The following is a 13,097-nucleotide window of genomic DNA, read 5'->3' as shown; positions in this document are numbered from 1 at the left end:
ACATGGGGTGGAGAGTGACGTCACTGCTCCCGAATACAAGCTGTTATTTGTAAGGAAGGGAATAGATACAAGATTAATTTTAACGGCACAAATCGAGCACAAACAAATGACACTGGTTTGGAGCGATTTGGATGACATGGGGTGGAGAGTGACGTCACCGAATTCAAATCTTATTTCTAAGGAATTCAGGGAAATAGATACAGCGTATCTTTTAACGATGCAAATCGAGCACAAATGAACGGCACCGGTTTGGAACGATTTGGACCACATGGGGGGGAAAGTGACGTCACACAGCCAAAAAAATAATGTCTAATATCTCAAACACCAAACCAGCACAAACGTTAATTTCTGCAGCACAAGCGAATGGTATATATTTGGTAATGATTTAATAATATGGGGTGCCAAATTCACGGAGGTGGTTTGTTTCATACTGACTATTTATACACCACTAGCATGTAAAAAAAAGCATTTTACACACATTTAATCTACTAATTGCTTGTGCATTTATACTAATCACAAAATACATTTAGCTTTTAAACCTAAGATCATGTGGTAAAAAATAACTGAACCTCTGCAACAAACACAAACATTGAGCATGCATATATCATGAAATATTAACAATCTATTTTGTGCGTGGGTATTCTAACATCCATAAAAATCCATAAATATACAAATATTAATCCAGACATAAACAACAACAAAAACCAAACAAAGACAACATGAGCACCAAAAACACATACAATAACAGTTCATAGTGCCATTGAGTTAGCGCATGCGTGTTCAAACAATCATGACGTTACCAAAATCCACTCTGGCGCATGCATGTTACAACATCCAGTTCATATTGGACCTAATCCAGTATGTCATCCTCTTGGAGATTGGCTGTCCTCTGACCAGTGTAGCTTGGCTGTCCTCTATTGGACATTTCTGGTACTGTGCCTGAGCACTTTTCCACTCTATCTAATATGGAACATAAATGACTTTGATTTTCTAGTATTTTTACATTTCAGTATATATTTCTATTATATTTTATTTACATAAAAAATAAAAAGTTTGTGCAATACATTTTCATTACAATAAACTTCGACTTTTAATGCTTTTTTATTTCACTTTAAAAACTGCTTTCACTTGCAATGGCAACAGCATTTAAAACATCAAATATCCCTTTACAGTTTTACATAAGCAGTGTCTTGACATTATTCTAAAGAATGTCTTAGCATAATATTGCCTAAGTTTGGTAGCAGTCACATGAATCCCCTAGGGAGGAGTGTTCAAAAGTTCACGGCCTGAAATTTTTAAAAAAAATACACATTCAATCAAAAATAGCCAACTTCCTGCTGGGTGGAGCTAATGACTGAAATATTGAAAGTTGTCCGGCTTGATGAGAGCAATATATGAGGCAAGTTTGGTTACCGTAGAAGAAACTAACCCCACCACTTTTGTCTAAAGGTGGCACTACAGAGCTCCCCAGCCACGCCAATGTGTTAACTTTTACCCAAGCCTAATGGCCGACAACTCTGATGTGTGTGCAAAATATTATGAAAATTCAAGCATGCCAAGTACCACAAAAACATGTGAATATACATAAAAAGGAATAATTACATTTAATGCGTAACAAAGGCAACAGTATTTAAGATATCAACGTCAATGGCACAAATCAATGTCTTGACATTATTCTAAAAAATGTTAAGCAATTCAGGTAAACATAAGAGGAGTATTTCAAAGTCTGTTCCTTCTGCCAGTTGGTGGCACCACAACCATGACCCACATATAGCCACGTCAATGTGATCAGCAACACTTCCTTTTTCTCATTTTTTGATGTTAATTTATCATGTTGCCATGGCAACATCGTTCAATATTTTAAAAAAATCCGGCATCGTCAATGTCTTGGCATTATGTTGCCCACATTTGGTACCTGTAACATGAAATCCCTAGGAGAGAAGTATTTCAAATTCCAGAGCATGCATTTTTCAAACAATCCAAAATGGCCAACTTCCTGTTGGGCTGAGCTTATGACTTGTCAGCATGAAAGTTGTCCGGCTTGATGAGATCTATATGTGTACAAAATTTGGTGATAGTAGCTCAAAAGGGATGTGGTACAGAGCCCCCCGAGTATGCCCATCTTCTAGGTGGCAGTACAGAGCCCCCCCTGCACCACCCCCCCACCCCCCCCCCCCCCGCAACTTTGCCACGCCCTAATGGCTGACGACTCTGATGTGTGTGCAAACTTTCAAGAGTTTTCACGCATGTTAAGTACCCCAAAAGTACTGAAAATCTTGAAAATAATAATAATAATAAATATAGCTGTGAGCAGCAATTATCGGGGTTCAAGCAGTTTAAGGCCTTTAAGCACATGCGTAAAAATTTATTATATTTTATTTAGCAAGCATGTAACCACCTAGATCATAGATGGAATAGACCATTTACATCCAATACAGGCAATTTACTAAGGAAATACATGGTTTTTAAAGCTTTTTAAAGCTCATAGTGCCACCTATGGTCCAGTCTCCATAAAAGTCTGCATGCTTGTTTAGAATCATATGTCGCATGTGCTCACCTAATTTCGTGAATTTTTTGTTTAGGAATTATGGGCTTATTTGTACACTTGACCATGCCCATATTCTAAATGACACTGTTATTAGAGTCCAGAGAGTCCAGAGAATTGTACTGCATTGGTTTTATTGAGGTTGAGCGAAAAATCTAGGACTAGTTCACAAAAGTCGTTTTTTTATATAATCTTGAATATTTAATGAACGATTTGATGAGGCGATCTAACAAATGATATGAATTATAGCTGTGTCCCAATTCAGAGGCTGTATCCTTTAAAGGTTGCATTCGAAGGCCAATTGTGTCACTGCTGCTTGACAAAGGCTGTCCCAATTCGAAGGCTTCTTCAAATGCGGCCTCCAAATGTGTCCTTCATTTCCCGTGAAATGAAGGATACAACAGATGGATCCTTCGTGGCCTTGCCTACCCCAGAATTCATTGCGCACCAGTGACGACAGGATTTTTTTGAGAGAAATTGCCAAATTACACTTTTAAACGTAAGTATTGGGTTTCAACTTACTCAAATATCTAAAGATACAAATGTAAAAAAACAAAAAAAAAACTTTAAAGTGGTTCAAATGTTGACTTATATCTTACTAAGATGAGATTATATATAGTTTATACTCTTTATTATATACAGAAATGGACCATGGTTAAAATATTTAGACAGTTTGTGAAACCTGTTTTGTTTTCAGACAGTTTAATATAACTTTCAAAAAAGTCCAGTACAAACATTACAGTCACTCAGCAGCTGTCACAGCTGTTAGGCGACAAAAACAGTCCTCCGTAGGCTAGACTGTCCCAATTATCAATGCTCAGTCCAACCTTCGCGGCCCTCAATCAGACCAACGGTTGTGTAGTTAGAGCTGTTTTCATGTTTTTTCCTGTTATAGCGCTACCAAGTGGCGTTTTTTTGTTACTGTGACCTCAGATTGAGCTCATACACATGTGTACCGAGTTTAGTGAAAATATCTAATTTCTTTTGGGCGTTATAGCCATTTTAGTAAAAATGGCCTGCCCTTTTCAAACATTTTGGCACCCGTTAGTGACCGTGAGTCCAAATTTCAACTTTTTTTGATAATTATTGATAATCAGAGTATATCAGAGTATATGTCTGCACTGGTTTGGTTCCGATCGGGTGAAAAACCTAGGACTAGTTCGCAAAAGTAGGTTTTTGACATTATCTGAAATATTTACTGAACAGTTTGACAGACACCAATGCTTCTTGAGGCAAAGTTGTTTAGAATGAGAAGAGCTATCAGATGATATATATTACTTGTGTTTTTTCACAACACTGCATTATATACAACCATTAACACCTACAAAAATCGTGATAGCACCACCTAGTGGCCGATTTGTTTAAAACTTTACACAACCCTCTCAGAGCAAGAGTCAATAGGTCCACCAAGTTTTGTTCCGATCGGTCATTGATAACCTTGTGTAATAGCTGCTGAAATTTGATTGGCTGATGGCGGCCATGTTTTTCAACATACGTGAATGTCCATATAGACAATGATGGCAGCTGAGATAAAGACAACGTATGCAAATTTTTTAATAAGGATTAATGGTTTCATAATTACAGCCAATTTCATGTTTTTTTGGTATTATAGTGCCACCATGTGGCAACACTTTGCCAACTTTTCTGGATGAACAAAGATTGACCTCGTATATAAGCATGCCAAGTTTGGTGAAGATATCTCATTTCTTTCAAGAGTTATAGCCATTTACGGAAAATTGGCCACTCCTACTTCCAATGTTTTCGCATACCGTAGCTAGCTCGAGTCGAAAGTTAAAACTTTTTTTGATAACTTTTGATATTGAGATGATATAGAATCGTTTGGCACTGGTTTGGTCCCGATCGGACGAAAAACCTAGGACTAGTTTGCAAAAGTATGTTTTATAAAAAATCCAAGATGGTGGAAAATTTTTATAGGCGGAAATGGAATCGTTGGTTTGGTTTGAGCCAAGGATTCCAATGGTATAAAGCACTTGAGTCTACGACAAATGGTCTAAAAGTTATGAGCATTTTCGCATTTTTGATCGCTGTAGCACCCCCTATTGACCGATTTTGCCGAGTCAGTGTTTCTGTGTAGCGAGCAATACCACTACCATCTGACCAAGTTTCAAGTCTCTAGGCCTTACGGTTTGCTCTGCCCAATCAGTTTTATGGTGGAATAATAATAATAATAATAATAATATTACAAATCTTAACAATTACAATAGGGTTTCAGCGCTAAGCGCTTGAACCCCTAATAATAATAAAATTCTTAACAATTACAATAACATTTCAGCGCTAAGCGTTTGAACCCCTAAAAATCTTAACAATTACAATAGGGTTTCAGCGATAAGCGCTTGAACCCCTAAAAATCGTAACAATTACAATAGGGTTTCAGTGCTAAGCGCTTGAACCCCTAATAAATATAGCTGCAAGCAGCACTGACAGGCCCAAACACAACTGGTCCATTTCCACCCGGTGGCTTTCGGAAAACAATGCAACGTGGACGCATGCATTTGGCATTTGACATTATTCGAAACAATTTTTAAGCAATTTGAGTAAATATAAGAGGACTATTTTAAAGTCTCTTGTAAGGGCCACACTTCCTACTGCCAGGTGGTGGCACTATGACCGTGACCCAAAATAGTCAAATCCATGTGATTAGCCCCCAAGACTAAACATACATCTCAATTTTGATCTAAATCACACATTGCACACAGAAGATATTGGCATAATGTTGTCTAAATGTGGTGACAGTCTCATAATTCACTTAGGAGGAGTATTTAATATCCAAAAAATATCCAAAATGGCTGACTTCCTGTTGGGCGGACCTAGTGATTATAATTATGAAAGTTGTCCGGCTTGATGAGAACTATAAATGCACCAATTTTGGTGACTATGAGGGTGCTACAGAGCCCATCTTACACACCCATTTAAAGGGGGCGCTACAGAGCCCCCTACACACCCATGTGTGAACATTTGCTCAGACTTAATGGCCAATGACTCTGATGTGTGTGCAAAATTTCATGAAATTTTAAGCATGTCAAGTGCCTCAAAAACACCAAAATATATCCCCTAGGAGTATTTAAAATTCCAGAGCATGCATTTTTTAAACAATCCAAAATGGCCGACTTCCTGTTGGGTAGAGCTTATGACTATCAGCATGAAAGCTGTCCAGCTTGATGAGATCTATATGTTTATAACGTTTGGTGACGCTAACTTAAAAGGGATGTGCTACAGAGCCCCCCGAACATGCCCATCTTCTAGGTGGTGCTACAGAGCCCGCAACTTTTCCCAGCCCTAATGGCCGATGACTCTGAGGTGTGTACAAACTTTCAAGAGTTTTCACGCATGTTAAGTACCTCAAAAGTACCGAAAATCCTCAGAAGAACAATAGGACCTCGCACTTTCAGTGCTTGGGCCCTAATAATAATAATTCTTAGAAGAACAATAGGGTCTCCGCACTGACTGTGAATACTACATTTCTAGAATGGCATCTGAAATGGAAAACTATTGAATTTAAATGATGCTGCATCCAAGCCGCTAGGTGTCAGTGTAAGTCCAAGATGACACAAAGACAAAAGTTACTGAGTGCACCTTTAAGAAAATAGAACTGAATAAATCAAATGATTAAATAGTAGATAATACTTTAGGTATCATTATAGTATTATCATAGAAGTATTCATTTCTTATACAAAATGCAGTATTTTCACTTGTATAAATCCACCAAATCCAGATTTAATTCCATTGTGAATGTGTTTGTCCTTCCAGTTATATTTACATATTTCAGATTTCATCACATCACTTAAAGAATCTTAATATTATAAAATTACTGTCCAAGCAAATATTTACACACCTACTTTTTCACCAATCTATAGTAAAAGACATTATGTGATTAACACTTTATTTCCACAATTTATTACATTACACTGAATACACTTAGTGTATTAATAAGTACTGGTATCATTAAAGATACATTGCAGTTTAAAAGGTCTATTCAGACAAAAAATTAAAAAAAGAAAAAGAAAAGAGGAAACACAGGACAAACAACATTGTAAAAAATATGTTTTGAGATATACAAGACATTTCTGTATTGGAAGAAAGAGGATGTTTTTCTTCAATGTTTCGCAAAGCCATTTTGTGAATCGGTTATAAAGAGAACAAAACCAAACTACAGGAAGGAACAAAATGATTTGTCCCAAGTGTAATATTACGAATCACACACATATGACAAGAAGTTCAAAAACCGTGTGTAAATTTTGGGGTAAAGTTTGTGATTATCCAGTTACCTGTTCAGATTTTGACATTACCTATACTCTTCACAGAAACAACTTTAATTTACTTAGCTGAGAAGAACCAGTGCATCCAAATGCAACTGACCCAACTTTTATTCCTGTCTTGTTCATGATAGCTCTATCTGAGCAGAGATTTCTATGCCTGTAAATAAAATAAAAACTTAATATTTAAGCTGCATCAATCCATATCCTCCAGCAGTGGTTTCTCTGTACAGATGCTCCTCATGTGTGTGGACTAATTACATAGATCCCTAATTAAACTAAAAAGGAAGAAAGGAATAATAAAAATTAATGCATTGCCATGGCAACAGTATTTAAGATATCAAAGATCCCTTTACAAATTTACGTCAGCAGTGTCTTGACATTATTCTAAAGAATTTAGAATCAATTCATGTAAACAGAAGAGGGCTATTTCAAAGTCTGTTAAAAGTGCAATATTTCCTGCTGCCAGTTGGTGGCGCCATGACTGTGACCCATATCAAACCGATCAAAATATCAAAAATCCACTCACAATTTAGAATCTACAATGTCTTGGCATGATGTTGCACAAATTTGGTGACAGTCACATGAATCCCCTAGGAGGAGTATTTAAAAGTTCAGAGCTCGCCATTTTCAGAAAATCCAAAATGGCCGACTTCCTAGTGGGTGGAGCTAATGACTAAAATTATGAAAGTTGTCCAGCTTGACGAGAACTCTATATGTACCAAGTGTGGTGACTGTAGGTGAAAATGGGGGAGCTACAGAGGCTGTTTTACACACTCATTTTAAAGGGGGCGCTACAGAGCATTTGTGCTGCTGGCCGCCCTTACAAAAAATCTAAACAAAATTTCCCACTCATTATTTTCACATGCAAATGAGCTTTTGGTTCGCAGCAAATGTTTGCCAGAAGTTTGCAGCTCTTCACCGGTAGTGGTGAACCTCCGGCAAACCTTTGCCAACAATGGACAATTTGCCGAAAGTTTGCAGCAAATTTGCCATGAACTCTCAATTTTCGTAAGGGCGTATACAGTTATTAAAAGAGAGTAAAATATACCATGTTTTATACACCTGTTTCTTTTTCCTTGTTAAACAAGCTTTAATATCATGTAATGTAGGAACATTTGACTAATTTATCGATATTATTTAATAAAAGTGAATGTTTATCACTTACTTGTGGTGACATGTTTGTGTGACGTCACGCACCAGCATCATGGCGAAATCGGTGTTGAAACTTTCCGCACTAGTTTCCCAGTTGGAATTCATACTTGAAGTGGCACTTTTCTAAGTAGGAAGTTGAAAAATTCAACTTTCTGAGTTGAATGGAATGCAGCATAAGATAAGGTGAGGATGTGATGGTCGATTCTACTTGTTGCAAAAAACATAATAATTGCTGGCTGTTATTATTACTGTTATTTAATTTCCATTCAAAAATTAAGGCAGCTATGATACTTCTTGCCAGCCAATGCAATGCGTGTCAACAGTGAGGAAATCAAAACTAGTTAGTAGCCAGCTAGTGAGCTTGTCTAACTATCGTTAGCGAGTTCACTAGCTATCGTTAGCTAGATCGCTAGCTGGCAAGCTAAAATGGAACATCATTCAGTTTTGCCTTCAGTTAACATGAAGGAATAAAAGAGCACTGGCAAGGGAAAATAGCATTAGCACTAGCACTGGACATTAGCGCTAGCTAGTCAATCTTGCTAGCTAATTGGTTGTTTGTGTTAGCAACTACTTGAGTATTTACTAGCTAGTCAAGTGTGTAAAGCATTACTCCTTGCTAGATAGCACCACTGTTTTACATGTGATTTAGTAAAAAACAAATGTTTATATATGCTTGAATATGTGGCCCCCACAGCTGCCAGCTTATACAAGGACCCCTAAATAGGGCCTTGTGACTATGAGGGCCCCTAGCCCTCTTATAGGACCCTGTTGCCTTCATGTTTCGAATTATTAATTTTTTTGAGCCACTCTTTAAAAATTTGAAATGTGAATTTTCTGACTATTATTTCATACTTTAGGCTTTACAGGGTTAAGCTTTGTGTGTTGTATGAAAAGTACCGTTGAACAAAAACATATATTATACTATTCATTGCTATAACTGCATTTCTCCCCAATATTACAAAAAATACCCGGGCTTAGGTGGTTGGGAAAAAGAAGGTATTGATATTTTATTTTGTGTGGTTCAAAAGTACTGACCTAGAAATGTATTGTTTGTTGATACAATCTATAATGATGGTTTGACAAAACCTTGTCCGAAAGTTTTAAAGTTTTAAATGCTTGAAGTTAGACATTTTTACAGGTCTGACAGTAAGAGAAAGAAAGAAAGAAAGAACGCATCTTAAAGCAGATTAAAGGGCTTGTGTGTAAATTTTGACCACTGAAGTTTGAAATTATGAACATTCAAAAACAAACTCTTCGATCATTGAAAAATTCTGTTAATATAATCTACTCTAGGGGATTTTGGCTTACATGATGCCTTCACCGGGCTTTTCGATGAGAGAATGATAATGGTAGCCAAGCTGTAGGGTCATTGCAAACAAAATTTACAATAAAATGTCCAAATAACCACTATTTTTGAGCCGCACACCTTTCAGCCCTTCGAAGCTCTCACAATGGAGGATAAAGTCTTTTAAAGGAAATAGGGTGTAGGGATGATCACTTCTGAATGGAATGCACCCCATCATTCAGATGAATTAGAAAATATATAGCAGTGTGAGCCTAAAAGAAAATTGCCCCCGTTGCCCTTGCTAGTCATAATCCGCCCCTGACTGTATGTATATATTTATAATAATTTTGATTATTATATATAGAATTATCTTTTGGGGGAATTTTCCAGAAAATATTAATATGCGACTGTGATTATTTTGATTAATTAATCGGTATACCATGTAATTAATTTGATAATAATTTTAAAGCGACTGACAGCCCTACTAGGACTATGTAAATTTATTTGATTAAAAATAAATTACATTACCATGGCACCATGTCTCAGAAACATTGTGATATTATGGTACTTTTTGTTAGTGTAATGGTCTGTTTATAATTAGTCATTAAATGTTACAAGTTGTAGTGGATAAATGCATCTGCTAAAAAATATAAATGTTAATTTTTAGTTCATTTTTACAACATACTCTCCTAACAGTAGCATATTGTACAGGACTGTTTCGATTTTACACATTAAAGAACAGGCAATAAGAAATTGTGTATCACATTTTTATTTACAAATTACTTCACAAAACACTAATGAACCAATTAAACTAATTTTAGTAGAAACCCAATTTCATAATTTCTCACGGTGCAAGCTTCCTCTGGTTTCCTCTCTAGTAACAACCCACAGTGTCCTTGAAATAACCTAAGAATCTGCAAAACAAAAGACAAACACATACAAGTATGTTTAATAATGCTAATAATGCTGTGTCATAGACCATGTTGTTATAATATAGAGCCAATTATAATTACTAAAGGCAAACCCTATCCCTTATAGAAAACGTTTTGCACTTCTAGAATTGAATTAAATATTACATGTTATTTCTGAATAATTTTAAACTTTGAGGACATCCCTGCACGTTCTCAAATGGAGATTTTATCAGATTTAGTTAACTTCAGGGGATAATTTTGTCCGCAAACACACACATACAATTAGTTGCAAAATAAAGTGGAAAGTAAGCAACAGCTGCATTTCCAGAAAATGTGACATGGTCTGTTGTCATTGACTGCAATGTAAATAAATAGAAGGATAATCATACCAGACTTTAGTGATATAAGTTTATAAACTATCACACAACCACAGAATGTACAGCAGAATGATGTCCTAATGTCAGATAATTTCCTAACTAAAGCATTTATTGTAAAAGAGTCAGTAAATCATTCAGTTGTTGCTGTGTTTTGTATTGAAGAGACGATAATAAAATCTGCTTCTTAATTTACTGAGATCGCGACAGTTTTTCTTGTCTCCATGTAAACATCCATTCATATGTACCTGCATAACCTTCAATGATGCCTTTATTTATTTATTTATTTATTTCCAAAGACGATGTTTCATAAGCCATGCTGAATACTGATCTGCGTGTCTGTTTACTATACACCGCTAAGAAAGAGAGATTGCTCTCTGAGAAGAATGGAGAGTAAAATGTGTTTATTAGTTTGCCAAGATGAAACAAGAGGCAGTTTTGGTGCAAAGAAAGTTGAAGCAGCATTTGCCTAGCGGCTTTCTGCTCTCTGCTGGTTGTGTAAAGTATGTGGAGGTATGTCAGATGGTGTGGATGACTGTCCGTGTCAGCGACTTATCTCTCATTAAATCTGCCTGTGCAACAGTGTGATAAAACGGTGGCAAAATGCGATAAATGTTAAAACTATATGTGCTCAAAACCAATGAGTTTATGAAAATCGTAATTAATGATAATAATATGACAACATATATTGCCAGCCTGTAATATAAAGCAGCATAATGTAGTATTTCTGTATCGCTAAAATAGCTGGAAGTGGCTTATACCGGAAGTGGTCCACATTCTAGACTGATAACGGCAGCACCCTATTATGCTGAAAAATAAGGTGGATAGACTCATTGGAAAAAAAAAGGTATAGTTTTTCAGAAAACCCCCGAAATAATAAAAAAAAAAGACTCCAATTATTCTTAAATAATATTGTACATGTTTACAATCGTATGATGAATAGAAAGCTAAATTCTTCTTTTTTTTTTGTTTTTTTTTTTTTGTCCTAACTTTGTAAGCATGTCATACAGGTTCTGTTCACTCTAACTTCCTTCAAAAAAAAGTGTTAATTTTTTTCCCACTAGATGCCAGCAAGTACTAGGAAAAATAATTACAATAATTTTTCCTCTGTTGCCTTCCATCACAATATGCAGATCTAAAAAATAGTTGGTGCTCTAACGCATTTCAGCCTCCACAGATGTGCTCGTCCATAGACATTCAATCTAATTTTCAGTTCATGCACCACCCTCCAACATTTCATCTAATATCTTGGCCACTGAGTGGACTATAAACTCAAGATTCTCCCCTTTAAGTTGATTACATTAGTCGATAACATATTTTTTCAATGATTTGTTAAGCATGCTTTTCCTGTTGGACCAATGATTATTCACCCAAGAGAAAATTGTGGAAAAATGCCTAAGGTAAAAGTAGATATAAAGTTTTTGTCTATTTTGCTGCATTGATCGGCGCATAAAAGAGACGTTTGTATTTGATGTCTAACAGAAATCATATTTCACTTTGTGATTCTTTTGAAAATCTCTCCAACTGTGGTAATAAGGCAACAAAATAAACTGTATAAACACATGAGACTGAGAGATTTCATCTGATATATGACTTCTCCATTAAAGTGCTATGTGAAAGACTTTTATATTCATATTCATATTTCCTACCACATTACCTAAAGTTGGTGCTTATTTGCGTCGCTGATGTGTTCAGTCCTTATTTTATGTTTCAAATGCAAAAGTGATGGTGCTCTATGAAAAGTTCAGATTCTAAGCTTTCAAATGATACCACATATGCCTGGCTTATATTCAGGGACATTTTAAGTGTAAACTTATTTTGCGATATAGAGTTTAGAATGTTTTGTGAATCTAGCCCCTGGATGTGTTTTTGTGAGATGAGATCCCATAAATCCAACCCTCATTCACACAAAACTTTTACTGCAACAGTGCTGCAACAGTGCTGCAACAGTGGTTGAAGTATGTAAATTAATAAAAGATGTATTGTGTATGCTGATATGTTCACATGAGACTGCTTGTAAGAAGGTGAAAGTGCCTGTGTATGTAAATGTTTGTGTCAGCAGTGATGTAAATGTGTGTCTGGATCACATGGCAGGTTTGGCAGTGCTTGCCTTTAAAGTGAAAGCTAACCTCTCTCCATACTTAGGCTGCAAGAAGCACAGACCAATGACAGAGCAATTCTTACAATCACCCCACTGAGAGAAAAACAGAAAGAGAAAGACAGACAGAAAGCAAATCCACAGCAGAACCCATAGGAAACTTTTATTGCTTAAAGTTTCTCTTGCTTTGCTCACAAAACTTAATTGGATTTCTGAGTTCTGTTTCAAGTTCAAACACTTTGGCACTATCAAAACATTGCTCTGTTTGTTTGAGCATCCCGACCAGCCCAACACAGCAACAGTGGCTCAACAAACTGCCTGAGTTTGTGATGGGATATAGAGGGGATGTATCGTTTTGGAGGCTGCTAAAGTTTTTTTTAAAGCATTATGTCATATAAACGGAAGTCAGTGGAAGAGATAGAGAGATAGAAAGAGACATGAGGCAGAACAAACAG

This window comes from Myxocyprinus asiaticus, chromosome 7, assembly GCF_019703515.2.
Source record: "Myxocyprinus asiaticus isolate MX2 ecotype Aquarium Trade chromosome 7, UBuf_Myxa_2, whole genome shotgun sequence".
NCBI classification, from domain to species: Eukaryota; Metazoa; Chordata; class Actinopteri; order Cypriniformes; family Catostomidae; genus Myxocyprinus; species Myxocyprinus asiaticus.
Note: the sequence above shows the minus strand (reverse complement) of the source record.